This window comes from Lepisosteus platostomus, chromosome 15 (assembly GCF_059453375.1).
Source record: "Lepisosteus platostomus isolate fLepPlt1 chromosome 15, fLepPlt1.hap1, whole genome shotgun sequence".
In the NCBI taxonomy this organism is placed as follows: domain Eukaryota; kingdom Metazoa; phylum Chordata; class Actinopteri; order Semionotiformes; family Lepisosteidae; genus Lepisosteus; species Lepisosteus platostomus.
This window is the reverse complement of record NC_142625.1, coordinates 1,551,501-1,569,537: the sequence shown is the minus strand read 5'-3', so window position 1 is coordinate 1,569,537 and position 18,037 is coordinate 1,551,501. Positions and strand designations below refer to the sequence as shown.

General features: G+C 51.3%; 2 non-coding genes and 1 pseudogene across 2 annotated transcripts; all 3 read right to left on the bottom strand.

The window, feature by feature from the left end:
* Nucleotides 1-2,265: 2,265 nt before the first annotated feature.
* LOC148647598 (U2 spliceosomal RNA) lies at nucleotides 2,266-2,455 on the bottom strand. The gene has a single exon (XR_015926898.1). It is a non-coding gene; the product is annotated as a U2 spliceosomal RNA (small nuclear RNA).
* Nucleotides 2,456-8,774: 6,319 nt separating this feature from the next.
* On the bottom strand, nucleotides 8,775-8,980 carry LOC148647597 (U2 spliceosomal RNA; annotated as a pseudogene).
* A 6,476-nt stretch (nucleotides 8,981-15,456) lies between these two features.
* On the bottom strand, nucleotides 15,457-15,649 carry LOC148647596 (U2 spliceosomal RNA). Its single transcript, XR_015926832.1, has one exon. It is a non-coding gene; the product is annotated as a U2 spliceosomal RNA (small nuclear RNA).
* Nucleotides 15,650-18,037: the final 2,388 nt, after the last annotated feature.

The window sequence follows — 18,037 nt, the reverse complement described above, 5'->3', positions numbered from 1 at the left end:
TGTCCTGACGAACTCTCTCCTTCCGGACTCATAGGTGTCTCAGCAACCGTCTCGGCCTCTAAGGAGGTCCCCTGATGACCCGCCTCCTCCTCTTTCCCGGGCTCCTGCAATGCTTGTTCCTGCCCCAACACGGACGTCCCCTCCCCAGGATCCTCCTCTCTCCGCTGATCAGCCTCTGCCAGGTAAGTTCCACCTTCTCTGGATCCTCCGGAACCACCTACCGGCTCTGTCGAGCGCTCCACTGCCCCTTCGTCAAGGCCCACCTCCTGGATTTTCCGGTACTCCCTCTCTGGGACGCTGCCCTCTACTGGTCTCCCTTGTCCATCAGGAAATGCAGTCGATTCTTCCAGTCCCTTGTCCCTTCGTTCGGTGACAACAGCTGCGAAGCTACGCACCTTTCTGGGGCACGTCCTGTAAGAATGATCCGGAACCCCACACAGATTGCACACCAGAGCATTACGGCAAGCAGCGGCCACATGTCCAAGCTCCCCGCATCTTTTACACATGTCGGTCACACAGTCCACAAAAAAATGCCCTGATTGACCACACCTCCGGCATGTTTTAGGCTGTCCAGGGTAGAGCATGTATCCTCTATACGGCCCAATACTGAAATTGGCTGGTGGAGTTATCAGACCCCCCTCTATCTTATCATTCGGGCGGAATCTTACTGTGTATGACCTTTTTCCAGTCCAAACCTTCTCGTCGTCTATAACCCTTCTCCCTTCTCCTTGCACATCAACATACCTTCGCAAGAAGGTTAGAATATCAGCCTCAGGCACCCTTGGGCTATAAATATGAACCATCAAGGTCTTCACATCTCTTGCAAAAAGAGGCTCTACACGATATTTGCTCAGCGGTTCCTCTTCTTTCAAAAGTTGAGCTTTGCTCCATACCCTGGCGCATTCCACATCCGAAATAAGTGTCAGATCAAAAATACATTTGCCTTGAAAATCTTGTAAGCACAAAATATCCCATCTCTCGATCTCAAGAGCCTTAAATAACACCTCCCTCTCGAATCTGCCTCTTACCATCCACTCCGCTCGCTCTTCCACATTCTTCAATACAAAGCGCACCGTGCCCCTCATTATCCCTTCATGGGACAGAGGGCGCCCAGCCGCCGCCGCCGAAGGCCACTCACCACCAAAAGACGTCATCTGGGAGCCCCACCTTCACCCCCTGGGCTTCACCCAGAGCGATTCCAGTGGTGGCTCTTAGCTGTACTCCCGCCGCTTCCCAGTCGACTGGTCTCCTCCTCTCCCAGTGGTTCCTCCTTCGCCGCTGCTTGCTCCGCTCTCTCGCCACTCGTCTTCTCTCCTCCGCCGCCAATCCCGACCTTCTGACACAGACTTCCAGCCGCGGACAAGCCACGTACTAGTTATCTTGGCCAAAAGGCCGAGAAGCGATGCCCACAAAGGCGCGGACCGACGCGCGGGCGTTCCGCTGGCGCACAGTGGCGCAGGCCGACTCCTCTGGAGCCCGGGACCCGCGCAGCTGCCGGCCTCCCTGCAGCCAGAGGCCTGCCGCGGGACTCTGCTCCCCCTCTCTCTTGCCTGCCCGCCTGCCTTCCTGCCAGTCCCGGGCGGGGGCCCTGCTCTTTGATCTTCTGTCAACGGCCCGACAACGACCGCAGCCGCAGGGGGCGCCAGCCGCCCGGCCTCCTTAGCTTAGGCCCCTCCCACCGGCAGCAGCTGCGCCCAACCGGCTGCAAGCCAAAGCCGAGCGCCAGCACCTGCGGGCAGAGGCAAGGGGCAGCTCTCTCTCGGGAGGGAGGGAGGGACGGGGACGCGCGCGCACACACGCCTGCCTGCCTGCCTGCCGAAAAAAAAGAAAGAAAAGGTGGATATACTAAGTTTTTTGGAGGGAAAACGCCCAGCTGTCGAAAGGGGCCCGCCTGCAGGGACGGGGACGGACACACACGCAAGCAAGCAAGCAAGCAAGCAAGCAAGCAAGCAAGCAAGCAAGCAAGCAAGCAAGCCACGCCTGCCTCCCTGGGAAAAGGCTGAAAAACCTAAGTTTTTTGGAGGGAAAACGCACGGGAGCCGAAAAGGGGGCCGGCCTGCTTGCCCAGAGAGTCGAGACGCGGGAAAGCGCACAGAGGGAGCACGGGAACCGAGAGGGCGAGAGAGAGAGACAGAACACAGAGACACACAGATGGGGGACGAGGGACGAGACCCGAGAAGAAGGAGCTCCAGTCCACTTCGCTCGCTCGCTCGCTCGCTCGCTCGCTCGCTAGCTACCTACGTCTGTCTTTTCACCGCTGAGAGAAGGTGGTGCACCGCTCCCGGAGGCGCTGCAATACCGGGCCGATGCGTGGAGAGGACGGAGCAAGCTCCTGATCCAGCTCCCTGTTCCAAAAATCCGTTTAATATGTGGTCCCCCGATGGGGGACGTATCAGATATTAAACTGATAAGAACAGATTTTTTTTTTTTTTATTACAAAAATAACAAAATCTCAAACTATCTACAGAAAGGAAGAACTAATGGCAACAATGCAACACAAAGCAAAACCAACGGTACCAAAGAAACAAAACAAAATCACAGTTAACCAAATCAAGACATACAATGTACCAGTAACCCCTTCCACCTTTCTTTTGCGGCGTGGAGTCCTCTTTTACGGATGTCTAAGATGATTTCACATTTCACTCGGTACAACAGTCGATTATACAACCCCGTCACACTTAATTGAACCCCATTTTTGACCAGGCCATTCCGCGCCTTCCACAGTTCCAGTTTCACATGACTCATGAGCACCCACAATGCCCAAATCGTCTCCCGGGGATACACGTCTGTCTTTAAACCGTATAAAACCACATTCAAAGTAAGTGCAAAATTCAGAGCAATCATACCAAACAATAAGCTGCATTTTGCCCACACTCTCCCCGCATACACACAGTCCCAAAAAACATGGCGAATGGACTCCAAATGGTTACACGTCGCCCTCGGACAGTGCATCTGCAAAGTCAGTTTGTGGCGATGCAAGACCTCTCGCACAGGGAGCCGCCGCCATGCGATGAACCAGTTCAGATCCATCAGGTCGTGCTGTAAGCCTCTGGGCTGAATCCTGCTCCACACGTCCTTGGGCAGCCCCCCGACCAGGTCCACTGTGCTGCTGGCCATCACCGTCCCGTACAAGGCCCTGTGGTCGGACAACACCCTGCCTTCCAGCCCCTGCGCATACTTGCCGATCCACCGGTAGGCCTGACGATAATGCCAGGGCATGTCCTCTCCATGGGGCGCCTTGTTGTCCCACTCAAAAACCCCCCTCAACCTTCCCGCCAACCAAAACCGAACAAAATACACCCCCACATGTTCCACAGGCTTCTTCGAGGCTGCACACAATGAGGAAACAAAAAAACAGGACAATTTAGTGGGCAAAGATGGAACCCCCCTTCCTCCCTCCTCAATAGGTCGACACATGTCCACACGCCCGATGTATTCGTATTTTTTTCCCCACATAAACCAGAAAACCTCCCTCGTCAAATATCGGTTGAGCCTCAAAGGCATGGGGTAAACTGAGGCCAAGTACCCTAAGAGCGCCAGCACCTCGATCTTAATGATAAGGGCCTTCCCCACGTAAGTCAGACCCTTATTCTTCCAGCTCCCCAAACGTAACCGTGCCTTCTCCAGCTTCTCGAGCCAGTTATAACTGGCCGCGTCTCCCTCTTTAAAATGCACACCCAAGATTTTCAAGGGGCCCCTGCACACTTGTAGTCCCCCCACTCCATCCTGTCGATCTCTCCACCTGCCAAAGAATTTAATGTGGCTCTTCCCTCTGTTCAATTTGGCCCCGGAGGCCTTGGCAAAAACCACCAGATGGTTTAGCGCCCCCTGCAGGTCCACATCGGAAGCCATGAATAGAGTGACATCGTCAGCATATAGGGCAATTCTAGCCCTCTCCCCACCACTCCCAGGCACCAAGACACCCTCTATTTTTGGGTCAGCACACACCAACCGGGCATAGGCCTCGATATACAACACAAAAAGCAGTGGAGAGAGAGGGCACCCCTGTCTCACTCCCGCATCCTGCCACACCATACCTCCGACGTGCCCGTTGAGCAAAATTTTGCTCCCCACCTCCCTATACAAAAGCCGGACCCAACCAATAAAACGAGGACCGAACCCCATACGGTCCATTACCCGCCATAAAAAACCGCGAGACACCCTGTCAAAAGCCTTTTCCAAATCGAGGCTGACTAGCATAAAAGGGACATCTCTCTGCCCCGACCAGGCAATAACATCCCTCACCAGTTGCAGGGGCCAGCTAATCCTCCGCCCTCGGACCCCACAGGTCTGTTCTTTTCCCACAACTGCTGGGAGCACCTGTTTCAGCCTGTTCACCAAAGCCTTCGCCAGAATCTTATAATCGGCGCACAGCAATGTCAAGGGTCTCCAATTTCTCAAGTCCGTAGCCTCTCCCTTTTTATACAGAAGTATTAATAGGCCCGTCCTCATAGAGGTTCCCAGGTAACCTACTTCCAGGGCCTCATTTAAGACTAAAAGCAAGATGTCCTTCAACTCTTCCCAAAAGACAGAATAAAATTCTACAGGCAAGCCGTCCATACCAGGCACCTTACCCTTTTTCAGGCCACGCATTGCTACTGCCAGTTCTCTTACTGTAAAGGCCCCTTCCAAGCCTGCCCGTTCCTCATCCGTGAGCGCAGACGCCACCGACCTTAAAACATGCTCCACGGCTGCGACTTCCGTTTCCTGCTTTGAAAACAGCTCCTGATAAAAGTCCGTTGCGACACGCAACATACCATCCTTATCAGTCACTATTTTGCCCTGTCCATCCCGCAACCCTTCCACCACTCTCTTACACTGCCTTTCCTTCATACTCCGGAATTGAAAGGAGGAGCATGTTTCTTTAAACTGCAGATTGTCTATGTGAGCTTTAAAAAGGTATCTCCGAGCCCTGGTTTCATAAAAGCTCCTCAACTGCTCCTTTTGCCTATTGATGTCCTCAAAGTCCACGGCCATACCTTTATTACAGTTCTCATATAATAAAGTCAGGCGCTCCTGTAGCAATCGCCCCTCCTTCTTTTCCTGCACCTGCCTCTCCGTGCAATAGGCCCTAGTGACCCGTTGGATCCGTCTTTTGACCATATCCCACCATCTTAACAGAGAAGACTGCTCACTCCTTTCCACCCACAACTTCTCCAATTCCCGTTTTATCAAGGTTCTATAAGCTGCCTCTTCTAAAACCTCGGTGTTCAACCTCCAACACCCCTTTCCAAACTTGGAGCCTGAGCCAGCTATTTCGACCCTTACCAGGTCATGGTCAGAATGCCAAAAGGGTGAGATAGATGCACTCTCTACCACCAGCCCCCGGGAGGAAAAGACATAGTCCAACCTCCTGGACTGCCCCCTCGAATTTCTCCAAGTGGGGCCCGTCTTCCCTTTTGTGGCTCTAGCGACACAGTCCACCAAACCATACTGCCCCAACATTCTGTGTATGAACCTAACGTCAGGGTGATCCTTATCTGCCAAGTCGAGATTAAAATCGCCACCTATGATCACCTTCCTGTTAGTCAGACAAAAAGGGGCCAAGTTTGCAAGAAAAGTGGTTCTTTGTGAGGCGACAGCAGGAGCGTACACACCTAAAAACCGAAAACTACACTCACCCATACATACATCCACGCTCATTAGCCTACCGGCCACGCCCACCTCACACCCTTCCACCACCAACTCATGAGTCCCAAACAAGACCCCAACCCCCGAAGAGTGGACTCCGCCCACACTCCATCTAGAAGGGCCTTTGACCCATTCGTTTGCAAAGGATGCCACGTCTCTACTGTCCTTTAGATGCACTTCCTGCAGAAAGCACACCGTGAAATCCTGAGACTTCAAGAAACTAAAAACTGACGTCCTCTTTGCTCTATCTCGCAACCCCCTTACATTGATTGAAAGAACTTTCGCCATAGAGATTTCAGCAAAAACCTTTCTGAGCCCACTTTCGCACTAGACAAGAGAACCGCAAATATACTTCTCTAATATCTCTCTCATCCGCACCACACACCAGTAAGCCACTCAATCTCTCCCTCGACTTTTCTGGTTCCACTCTCACATTCTTATACCTTCGCAACATCTCAGCAATTCCCCCCATCTCAGAAGGAAACACGACGGTCCCATGCACTAATTTACATAAATTCAAAAACTCCCTCGGCACCACCAACTTTGCCCGCAACATGTCCCGTTTCTTAACCCTTTTCTGTTCGAAATTGAATTCGTCCTTCTCAATGGCTTCTATCCACTCCCTCAGCAAATCTTCCAGTTGATACCTCTTCCTTCGCACTTCCGCATTGTTTTCAGCGTAGACGTGGAATGTTGACAGTTCACCCCAAACACCCACCGGCTTCAATCTTATTCCGGTCTTCTCGAAGACAGACCCGTCGAAAAATTCGGGCCATGTCACCGAGTCCGTTTCCATGTCCCACCTACAAAGTCTCACAAACTTGGAAGGTATTCCTGCTTCAACCCAAACTTCCTCAGGCGTTTTACCCACCAAGCTGCAATCTCCCTCTTGCACACTTACAGACGCTTCGTCCACGCTCAGCACCGGCCCTGGAGAACAGGAAGACGCCGCCAGCACATCCTGGAAATTAGGCATGGCGATCACAAGCTCTTTGCGTATAACCGCACCAACGGGCGCTGAACTATCCGGCTCCGATTCCAGTTCCATCTCTTCTGTACTCCGCCCTGCCTTCCTGCTCGAGACCTCTTCCGGCTCCAAATTCTTCCTTTTCGCCTTGTGCTTTGTCAAAACCTGCTCTGTCTCCGCTTCGTCCACCTTCTCAGCCCAGCTGATTCCCCCAACCGCCGCCTTCATCACTTCCAGCCCAACCGGGCCTCCTGCCTCTACGTCTTGCACTCCACTTAAGGTAAGTTCAGACTCTAGCGATGTTTCAGCAACCACCTCTGTCTGAGCCTCCCCCCTTCCAGCCCCTGCACAAGCCTCCGTCTCCATGCTACCCACCTCCTCCAAAACTCCTTGACGACTAGCTTCAGGAGCACATGAAGCTGAACCTGCGTCCAGCACTACTGCTGCGAAACTCTTCTTCCTCTGGGTGCAATCCCTGAACATGTGCCCCACACCCCCACACAGATTACATTTAACGCCTGCAGTGCATTGCGCAGCCAAGTGCCCCACACCCTCGCAGTTCCGGCACACCACCTCACGGCAGTCGACCACATTATGGCCCGGCTGTCCACAACGCCGACACACAGCGGGCTGTCCGTAGTAATAACAATACCCTCTGTTAGAGCCTAACAGAAAGGATGCTGGGGGGTGCAAAAGGCCATCGGGAGCCTTAACATCAGTCCGAAACCTCACCCTGTAGCGCCATTTCCCCGTCCAATACTTCTTCCTGTCAATTATCCTCTCTCCCACGCCTTGTATGTCCACAAAACGCTTCAGATAACAAACGATATCCTCCTCTGGCATATATGGGTTAAACATGGCTACAGTTAAGGTCTTCAACTCCCGGGCAAACAGAGGTTCGATAATGTAGTCAGAAAAAGGCTTCACATTCTGTTTTCCATTAGCCGTGCTCCAAACCCTCCGAACTAAATCCTCAGAAATAAGCGATAAGTCAAAGGTCTTCTTACCCGGGAAGTCCTGCAAACAATAGACGTCCTCGGGTCGCAACTGTAGAGCAGTCTGCATAACCTCTTCCTCGAAGACATCCCGGGAGTCCAAATCCCTCTTCGCTCCACCGTCCCGCAGCACGAACCGCACAGCATACCGAAATCTTCCCTCACGCAGTCTTGCAGCTCCTTCCATTGCAGCAAAAAAAACCTGGCCGGAAAGCTCCGCCAAAAAAGGAAATCCGGGAAAAAACCCCTGGCGCCGATCCCTCCTCTCTCTTGACTGTTCCTCCAGCCGCGGGCCTGCCACGTACTGGAATCGCAGCCAAAAGGCCGAGAAGCGATGCCCACAAAGGCGCGGACCGACGCGCGGGCGTTCCGCTGGCGCACAGTGGCGCAGGCCGACTCCTCTGGAGCCCGGGACCCGCGCAGCTGCCGGCCTCCCTGCAGCCAGAGGCCTGCCGCGGGACTCTGCTCCCCCTCTCTCTTGCCTGCCCGCCTGCCTTCCTGCCAGTCCCGGGCGGGGGCCCTGCTCTTTGATCTTCTGTCAACGGCCCGACAACGACCGCAGCCGCAGGGGGCGCCAGCCGCCCGGCCTCCTTAGCTTAGGCCCCTCCCACCGGCAGCAGCTGCGCCCAACCGGCTGCAAGCCAAAGCCGAGCGCCAGCACCTGCGGGCAGAGGCAAGGGGCAGCTCTCTCTCGGGAGGGAGGGAGGGACGGGGACGCGCGCGCACACACGCCTGCCTGCCTGCCTGCCGAAAAAAAAGAAAGAAAAGGTGGATATACTAAGTTTTTTGGAGGGAAAACGCCCAGCTGTCGAAAGGGGCCCGCCTGCAGGGACGGGGACGGACACACACGCAAGCAAGCAAGCAAGCAAGCAAGCAAGCAAGCAAGCAAGCCACGCCTGCCTCCCTGGGAAAAGGCTGAAAAACCTAAGTTTTTTGGAGGGAAAACGCACGGGAGCCGAAAAGGGGGCCGGCCTGCTTGCCCAGAGAGTCGAGACGCGGGAAAGCGCACAGAGGGAGCACGGGAACCGAGAGGGCGAGAGAGAGAGACAGAACACAGAGACACACAGATGGGGGACGAGGGACGAGACCCGAGAAGAAGGAGCTCCAGTCCACTTCGCTCGCTCGCTCGCTCGCTCGCTCGCTCGCTAGCTACCTACGTCTGTCTTTTCACCGCTGAGAGAAGGTGGTGCACCGCTCCCGGAGGCGCTGCAATACCGGGCCGATGCGTGGAGAGGACGGAGCAAGCTCCTGATCCAGCTCCCTGTTCCAAAAATCCGTTTAATATGTGGTCCCCCGATGGGGGACGTATCAGATATTAAACTGATAAGAACAGATTTTTTTTTTTTTTTTTTTTTTTTTTTATTATTATCAAAGATAACAAAGGAATACTAAATCACAATTATACCATCAATTCCGATGAACACATCCAAAAAGCAAAAATAACAAAGCAGACAAAAATCTTAACAAAAACAAATCACTACTGGGTATCAATCAACCAATCCTTTTAAATATCTGCTAAAGACTTCCATTTTTCTTTTACAGCGTGATAACTTAACTTTTCTTTATCTACAGCCACCATGCATTTAATGTCCCCCACAATTTTGTTGTAAACCCCACCCACACTCCATAACACCCCTTTTTTGACCAAAGTGTTCCTAGCGGCCCACAAATACAATTTAACACAACTCATAACAAACCATAATATGAAAGCCACACCTCTCGTTCTTCCACATCCTCTTACCCCAAACATTACAGTGGCCAAATTTACCTTAAACCCAGCTTCTATCGATTCCAATAAAGGTGTACATTTATCCCATACTTGCTGAGCAAAAACACAGAACCAAAAAACATGTTCAATTGTCTCTCTAGCTCGGCAGTCTGCCCGAGGACACTCAGTTTGTCTGGACAGCTTATGCCTGTGCAAGACGTCTCGCACGGGAAGTCTCTTCCAAACCAGCTGCCAATTCAGGTCCATCATGTCTGGCCGCAAACCTTTGGGTTGAACCTTCCTCCAGGTCTCGGCGGCCACATTCCCAACAATTCTGTCCTCCTCTTGTCCCATTACAGCGCTATACAGTGCCCTGTGGTTCCTCAGAGTCAGCACATCCTCTGCCACCCGATGTTTCCGGACCCAGGACACCGCATGCCTATAATGCCACGGTAAGTCCTCTCCGTGCGGGACGTCGTTCCTCCAACAGGTGAGATGTCGGAAACTGTTGGCAAGCCAAAACTTTACAAAAAACTGGTAATTATGCACTACAGATTGGCTTAAAGCAACACATAACCCCGACACATATATACAATTTAACTTGATTGGTATATTCGGCACTCCTCTACCTCCCATATCAATTGACCTATACATATCCTGGCGCTTGATATACTCGTATCTTCCGTTCCAAAGAAACCTAAAAGTTTCTCTAGTGAGATACCTATTATATCTTGCTGGCATTGGGTAAATATTCGCCAAATATATCAAGGCTGGTAAAATGTCCGTCTTTAAAACTGTTACCTTTTCTACGAATGTTAAGCGTTTGTCACCCCATCTTAACAATCGGACCCTTATTACCTCCAAAGCCTGAAGCCAGTTATAATGCACCGTTCCCTGCTTTTGGAAAGAAATACCCAAAACCTTTAAAGGGCCCCTACAAAAATCCAGGCCATATATGCCTTCCTCTCTGTCTCTCCATAATCCAAAAAACTTAACTTTACTTTTATTTCTGTTTAGTCTGGCCCCTGATACCCTGGCAAATTCCTCGAAGATGACCAAGGACCTCTGCAAACTGTGATCGGCGGTCAGCACCAAGGTAACATCATCGGCGTACAGTGTCATCTTAACTTGCTCTCCACCACTCCCAGGCAGTATTAATCCCTCTATGCCTGGGTCCCCGTTTACCATCCTTGCAAATGGTTCCATGTAAAGGACAAATAACAAAGGGGACAGCGGGCAACCTTGTCTTACCCCAGAAAGCTGCTTCACCAGTTTGCCAACAAAACCATTAACCACTACTCTACTACCCACCTGTGTATACAAGGTCTTCAACCATCCAATAAAAATTGGCCCAAAACCCATCTTTTCCAGCACACACCACAAAAAGTTGTGCGACACTTTGTCGAAAGCTTTCTCTAAATCTAAATTAGCTAATACTAACGGAATATTCCGATGTTCAGACCACGCTATTGCGTCTCTGACTAATTGGAGAGACCAGTCAATTCTCCTTCCCCGTACGCCACAAGTCTGATCGCTCCCTACTACTGTCCCCATCACTTCCTTCATACGATTAACCAAAACTTTAGCAATTAACTTGTAATCTGTACATAACATCGTGAGTGGCCTCCAATTGCCTAGATCAGTTGCCTGCCCTTTTTTAAACAACAAGGTCAGCACCCCTTCTCGCATCGAGTCTCCTAACATTTTCCTGTTGAAAACCTCGTGCGCTATTTCTAACATTATGGGCCCTATTAAATCCCAAAAGGTTTTATAAAATTCTGCAGGAAGACCATCTAATCCAGGCGCCTTCCCATTCTTCATCCCTGCCAAGGCTCCCCTAAGTTCATCTATAGTAATAGGCTTCTCTAAGAGACGCCTGCTACTCTCGGGCACCCGTGAGGAGATGCATCCAAGAGCAGCGGATTCCAAACCTCCTTCTAAGGCTCGTGCTGAAAAGAGGTTCTTGTAAAAGGAGTAGACCGCTTCTAACATCTCATCAGGGTGCTCTACAATCTTGCCTTGATCTACTCGAACCCCATCCATTCGCCTTTTCCTTTGCTGTCGTCTCACTTGCCTGAATAGAAAAGAAGCACACATCTGTTGCTGTAACAAAAGATCTATTCGGGCCTTGAACAAAAAACTCTTAGCTCTCTGTTTGTAATAAGCCTGGAGTCTAGCTCTAGAAGCCGCCACCTCATCCGGACTCACTACCTTCCCCTCATTAAGTTGCATGTAGAGATTATTCAATTCTTCTTGCAACAATCTCCCTTCCTTAGCCTCCCTTCTCCTTCGGTTAAGACTATATTCTCTAGTCTCCCTTCTAATTTTCTTTTTCATTATCTCCCACCAATCCATAGCAGAGATGTGCTCCTTCTTCGCACACCACCACTCATTTAATTTTAACCTCATGTGTTCAACATACTTTTCCTCCTTCAAGATCTCAACATTCATTCTCCAAATACCTCGACCATACATCCTCTGCGGCAGGCTCAGCTTAACCTCCACTAACGTGTGGTCAGAGTACCACATCGGACGCGCCGCCGTTGTCTCCACTCTCACCTCTCCTGAAGCAAAAATGTAATCGAGACGCCTCGCGACTCCCGCTGCATTCCTCCAGGTGGGCGCCACAGCACCTGCCGTGACTCGTAAAACACAATCCACTAGGTTGAAACGGGTTAGGAGCACACGTAACTGCTTAGCTCCCACATCTTCCTGTTTACTAAGATCAACATTAAAATCACCACCAATGACAAGCATCCTATTAGTAGCACATATCGGGTAGAGCTCTTTATAAAAATCTGCTCTCAGTGAACTTATTGCGGGCGCATACACACATACAAACCTAAAGTTATTATTCCCATAACACACATCCACACTCAGGGCTCTTCCCGGCACTATTATATTACAATTCTCCACAATCATTCCACAGTTACCAAACAGAATGCCCACCCCCGACGAGTGAACCCCACCCACACTCCATTTGGATCCTCCCTTATCCCATTCCCGTGAAAAAAGCACTGCATCCTTCTCATTCTTCAAGTGCACCTCCTGTAGAAAGCACACCTCAAAATTCAGGTCTTTTAGGGACTGAAAGACAGCAGTTCTCTTAACTCTATCTCTAAGCCCTCTTGTATTAAGTGTCACAACCTTCATTTAAAGATTAACAGTTTCTCTCTTCCCATCTTCTAATGATATTCATTGCTGCAATATATGCATCTCTCACCTCACTCTCCTTAGGCCCGTGCACATATAACCTAATGACTCTCTTCGATCTTCCTTCACTTTCTAAACTAACACCTGGAAAAGCTCTAAGAATGCTTTTAAGACCACCTGCTCGCACCGGAAATCGCACATTTCCATTCGTCCATTCACATTGCCTAAGAAAACTAGCAGACGCATCCAAATCTTTCATTATTCTACCCTCTGTTCTAACTACCCCAGCTGCGAAAGCCTCCTTAGCCATACCCCCATTGTTTCTCCACCGTTTCACAATATCTGAAAAGAGGATTTTCTTGGAACCTATTTCAGCATGTGTTTTCCCAAACACCCGAAACCGCTGAATATCCCCCCCTACAAGTACACACTCATAATTAATCTCCTTTTTTTGAATCTCCTGCTCCTCAAAACCAGCAGGCCACTTGACCCTATTATTCTTCTCGTCCCATTTACAGATTTTCACAAAGTCCCGAGGCAACTCCGAATCCAGCCAGAGGCCTTCCTCTTCTCCTTGCTGTGGATCTACTCCGGACTCCAAACCTTGGGTGAGTATTAAACCACCGCTTTCGTGTGTGTCTGCCGTTTCAGGAACACACGGTGTCTCAACAAACTCTGAGGAAGCACTACCGCGGAGCTCCACTGCCTCTTCTTCTCGAATCTCCCCTTCTTCTTCCCCCTCGGCTAAAGGTAAGTTGTCTCCTCGGGTCACAGACTCAGGCCTGTCACTTTGTGTTGAATCCTCCCGTTCTCTGCCCGCTTTCTTTGCGGAGAGCTCTTCTGACTCCACAGATTTCCTTTTCACAGTTCTTCGAGCCATGGCTGCGCCCTCTTCCTCCTCCTCCTCCTCCTCCTCCATCCGTTCTCCCCAACTCTTCCTTCTAGCCTGTGGGCCCACGTGCGCCACCTCCTCGGCCGCTTGTATTAAAAAAGCCAGCCCAGGCGTTCCGGCACTGATCTCACCACTTAATTGACCTATCTCCATTTCTTCATTCTGCACCTGCACATCATTGACTCCGGAAACCCCTTCTTCTGCTGCTTCTTGTTCTGTTGGCGTGTTCACAACCGAAACCGCCACCCCGCCTCCATCTTCTGCCCCGCCTCCATCTTCTGCCCCACCTCTTTCACCTTCACGATCAGCAGGCTTGGTCTTCTCAACCCTCAAGGACTTACTAATGGCGGCTGAGTAGCTGCCAGCCTTCCTGGGGCACTCCTTAAAAACATGGCCCCGCTTTCCACAGAGGTTACACTTGATTTCCTCCGTGCACATAGACGAAATATGGCCAATCCCATCACACCGCCTACATATTTGAGTCTCACAGTTGAGGGCCACATGTCCTTCCTGCCCACATCGCCTACAAGTGAGGGGCTGTCCCGGGTAAAACAGGTACCCCCGGTCTGAACCGATTGCAAAGTTCGCCGGCGGATGCGCCAAACCGTCCACTGCTTGTTCGCTGAACCTAAACCTCACTCGGTATCTCCAGTTCCCGGTCCAGTATTTTTTCTTATCTATTTGCTTAACCCCTTCACCTTGCACATCCACAAAGCGTTTAAGAAAGTTCAAAATGTCTCCTTCCGCAACATAGGGGTTAAACATATGAACAGTCAGCCACCGCACTTCCCTTGCAAACAATGGCTCCACATAAAAGTCTTTTAACGGCTCCTCATTCCGATGCGCATTTATAATTGCCCATACTTCCTTGCATCGTACATCAGAAATTAGTGAAAGGTCAAATACCTTCTTCCCGGGGAAATTCTGCAAGCAGAAGGTGTCCTCCCATCGCACTCCCAAAGCCGTTTCAAGGACCAATTCTTCAAAAACATCCCGGTAGATGAACTCCTGGTTTCCGCAATCCTCCTTCAAGACAAATCGAATGGTATTCCGCATCTTCGCCTCCCTGCCGCTCGGTCCTCTCTCCATCCCTCCGATTATGGCCGGATCCGCCTCCGCCACAAGAAAAAAAGCTCCTGCCTAGCCTATAGGCAGGCTCAGAAAAAAAACCTTCACCTTCCTTCCTCTTGACTGTTCCTCCAGCCGCGGTCAGGCCACGTACTGGGATCGCAGCCAAAAGGCCGAGAAGCGATGCCCACAAAGGCGCGGACCGACGCGCGGGCGTTCCGCTGGCGCACAGTGGCGCAGGCCGACTCCTCTGGAGCCCGGGACCCGCGCAGCTGCCGGCCTCCCTGCAGCCAGAGGCCTGCCGCGGGACTCTGCTCCCCCTCTCTCTTGCCTGCCCGCCTGCCTTCCTGCCAGTCCCGGGCGGGGGCCCTGCTCTTTGATCTTCTGTCAACGGCCCGACAACGACCGCAGCCGCAGGGGGCGCCAGCCGCCCGGCCTCCTTAGCTTAGGCCCCTCCCACCGGCAGCAGCTGCGCCCAACCGGCTGCAAGCCAAAGCCGAGCGCCAGCACCTGCGGGCAGAGGCAAGGGGCAGCTCTCTCTCGGGAGGGAGGGAGGGACGGGGACGCGCGCGCACACACGCCTGCCTGCCTGCCTGCCGAAAAAAAAGAAAGAAAAGGTGGATATACTAAGTTTTTTGGAGGGAAAACGCCCAGCTGTCGAAAGGGGCCCGCCTGCAGGGACGGGGACGGACACACACGCAAGCAAGCAAGCAAGCAAGCAAGCAAGCAAGCAAGCAAGCAAGCCACGCCTGCCTCCCTGGGAAAAGGCTGAAAAACCTAAGTTTTTTGGAGGGAAAACGCACGGGAGCCGAAAAGGGGGCCGGCCTGCTTGCCCAGAGAGTCGAGACGCGGGAAAGCGCACAGAGGGAGCACGGGAACCGAGAGGGCGAGAGAGAGAGACAGAACACAGAGACACACAGATGGGGGACGAGGGACGAGACCCGAGAAGAAGGAGCTCCAGTCCACTTCGCTCGCTCGCTCGCTCGCTCGCTCGCTCGCTCGCTCGCTAGCTACCTACGTCTGTCTTTTCACCGCTGAGAGAAGGTGGTGCACCGCTCCCGGAGGCGCTGCAATACCGGGCCGATGCGTGGAGAGGACGGAGCAAGCTCCTGATCCAGCTCCCTGTTCCAAAAATCCGTTTAATATGTGGTCCCCCGATGGGGGACGTATCAGATATTAAACTGATAAGAACAGATTTTTTTTTTTTTTTTTATTATACAAAATACAAAAGAAATTCCAAGAAACTCCAAAAAACAAATCACAATCCCAAAAACACAGTAATCACAATAACAACCAAAGTCATATCAACCAATAATTCTGTTAAACACAAAATTCCATTCAATAGTCAACTAACAAAAACTTCTGCATACTAACAACACTTCCCATTCAATTCTCAACAAATTATTACACAGAAAAATAAATACACAACACAAATCTGTTCATATCCCATTACATAACCTCAAACCCCACTAATCTCCATAATCCCGCCCCCTATGCAAATTAAACAAGATCCCTTTCCCAAACTTACAATACATTCATTTTCTCAACCTCATTATATACAATCAACGCCCCATCCCATTTTTCAAAAACAATTCACCCCACAACATCATCTCATTTACATCCCACCCCATACACAAACCATCTACACAATCCAGTTCCCCCACAAACATTCCCCCATCACTCCCACTTAAAACAGAACACATCCACTTAATCAAAAACAAACATAGCACAAAAACAACCTAAATACAACTAAACACAGTCATCATCACTCACACTCTCCTCTTCACACAACAGGCTAACAAATTTCTCAGCAGCAGCTTTACACTCCCCTTTAGTTTTCCCCAACACACGAAACCCTTCAAGCATTCTTTTTCCCGGAAACGAGTACTCCAAAAGAAGCTGCGGATATTTCTTTTCCACATACCGTGACACAACCATTACCCGTTTCCTATCAACCCTCTCCACAATAACATCCCCCACTTCTGTATCCACCCTCCCTCGAAACCCCCTTTTAATTCTTTTCAAAGGCCAGACAGAGAAAATACGACCCTCTCTTTCCTCCCTCCACTGCTTCCACTCAATGTCTCCATCCCAAAACTCCGTCCCACTCCCAGAACCCTCTACTTCCACCTCCAACCCCCTTGAATCATCTTCCTCCTCAGAATCAAACTCTTCAGTTAGAACAGCAAAGGGGTTTGTACACTCCACTGCCTGCCCACCCACTTCCACCTTTTGTCTAACAACACCCTTCCCTTTCCCTTTCCCCTTCTGAACCACTGACCAATCAATACCCTCGCCCCCCTCCGACACTTGACCAGGTCCACTTGAAACGTCGTCCTCCACCTCCTCAGGGTCACCAACCGCCGCTTTCTTCCGACGAGGGACTCCCCTCTCCGCCACTTGGCCTGTTCCACTTGAGTCGCTGACGCCCTTCACCTCCTCAGGATCACGATCCGCCATCCTCTTCCGACAAGGAACTCCTGAAACAAACATCCCCTGGCTCCCCGAAGGCCCCACATCCCCGTCCATTTCAATGTCAGGCACACTCCCTGCCCATAATACCCTTCCTGAATCTTCAGCCAACGCCTTCACCATCTCGGTGACCTCCTCCAGACCCTCTCCCTGCTTAGGGAACACCAAACCTCCATCTTCCTCCGCCACTCCTCCAGCCGCCACCATAGACTCCTTCTCCGCAGACCTCTGTTCTCCTGGAGCCGCTCCCGTCCTCCTTGCAAAAGACTCTCCAGCAGTCGACCGAGCCCGGGCTGCACCTGCATAGCTCCTTGACCTTTGAAAACAGTTCTTATACACATGGCTGGCTTCGCCACACAAATTACAAGATAAGGGCTTGGCACACTTCTCTGCCCTATGCCCTATTTCCCCACACCTTCTGCAACAAATAACAGTGCATTCAGCTGCCACGTGACCCTCCGTTGCACAGTTCCGACACACAAATGGCTGCCCAGGGTAATTCAGGTGACCTCCATTCGAACCAATCGTAAAGAAAGCTGGTGGGTGAACATACCCACCTTTCTCAGACGCAATAGTCCTTAAGCGCACCATGTACCTTCTTTTCCCCGTCCAGAAATTCCTAGAGTCCATAACCTTTACACCATTCCCCTGAATGTCCACAAATCTTCTCAAAAAACATACAAGCTCAGCTTCTGGCACATACGGATTATGCATATGAACAGTCAAAGGCCTTAGCTCTCTGGCAAACAATGGCTCTATAACAAAATTAACAAAGGGCAAGTTCTCCTTCTGAGCTTGAAGAACATTCCATTTCTCCATACAAACTTTCTCAGAAATAAAAGAAACATCAAAAATACCTTTCCCAGGAAAATCTTGATAGCAAAAAACATCCGGAACCTCCACGCCCAAAGCTTGGAACAGCACAATGTCCGAAAACTCATCTCTCTTCATCCTCTCGGTTCCCGGTCTCTCCTTCCATACGAAACGAACGGAATTCCGCATCCGTCCCTCTCTGCCCAACCACTCTCCGCCTGCCGAAGCCGCAACTCCGCCAATCGCCTCCATCGCTCCGTCCTCTCCCCTCCGGTTGACTCTGCCTCCAACAGCTGCCTCCACCGTCGCCTCCTCCGCCGCCCTCCCGACCCTCTGAC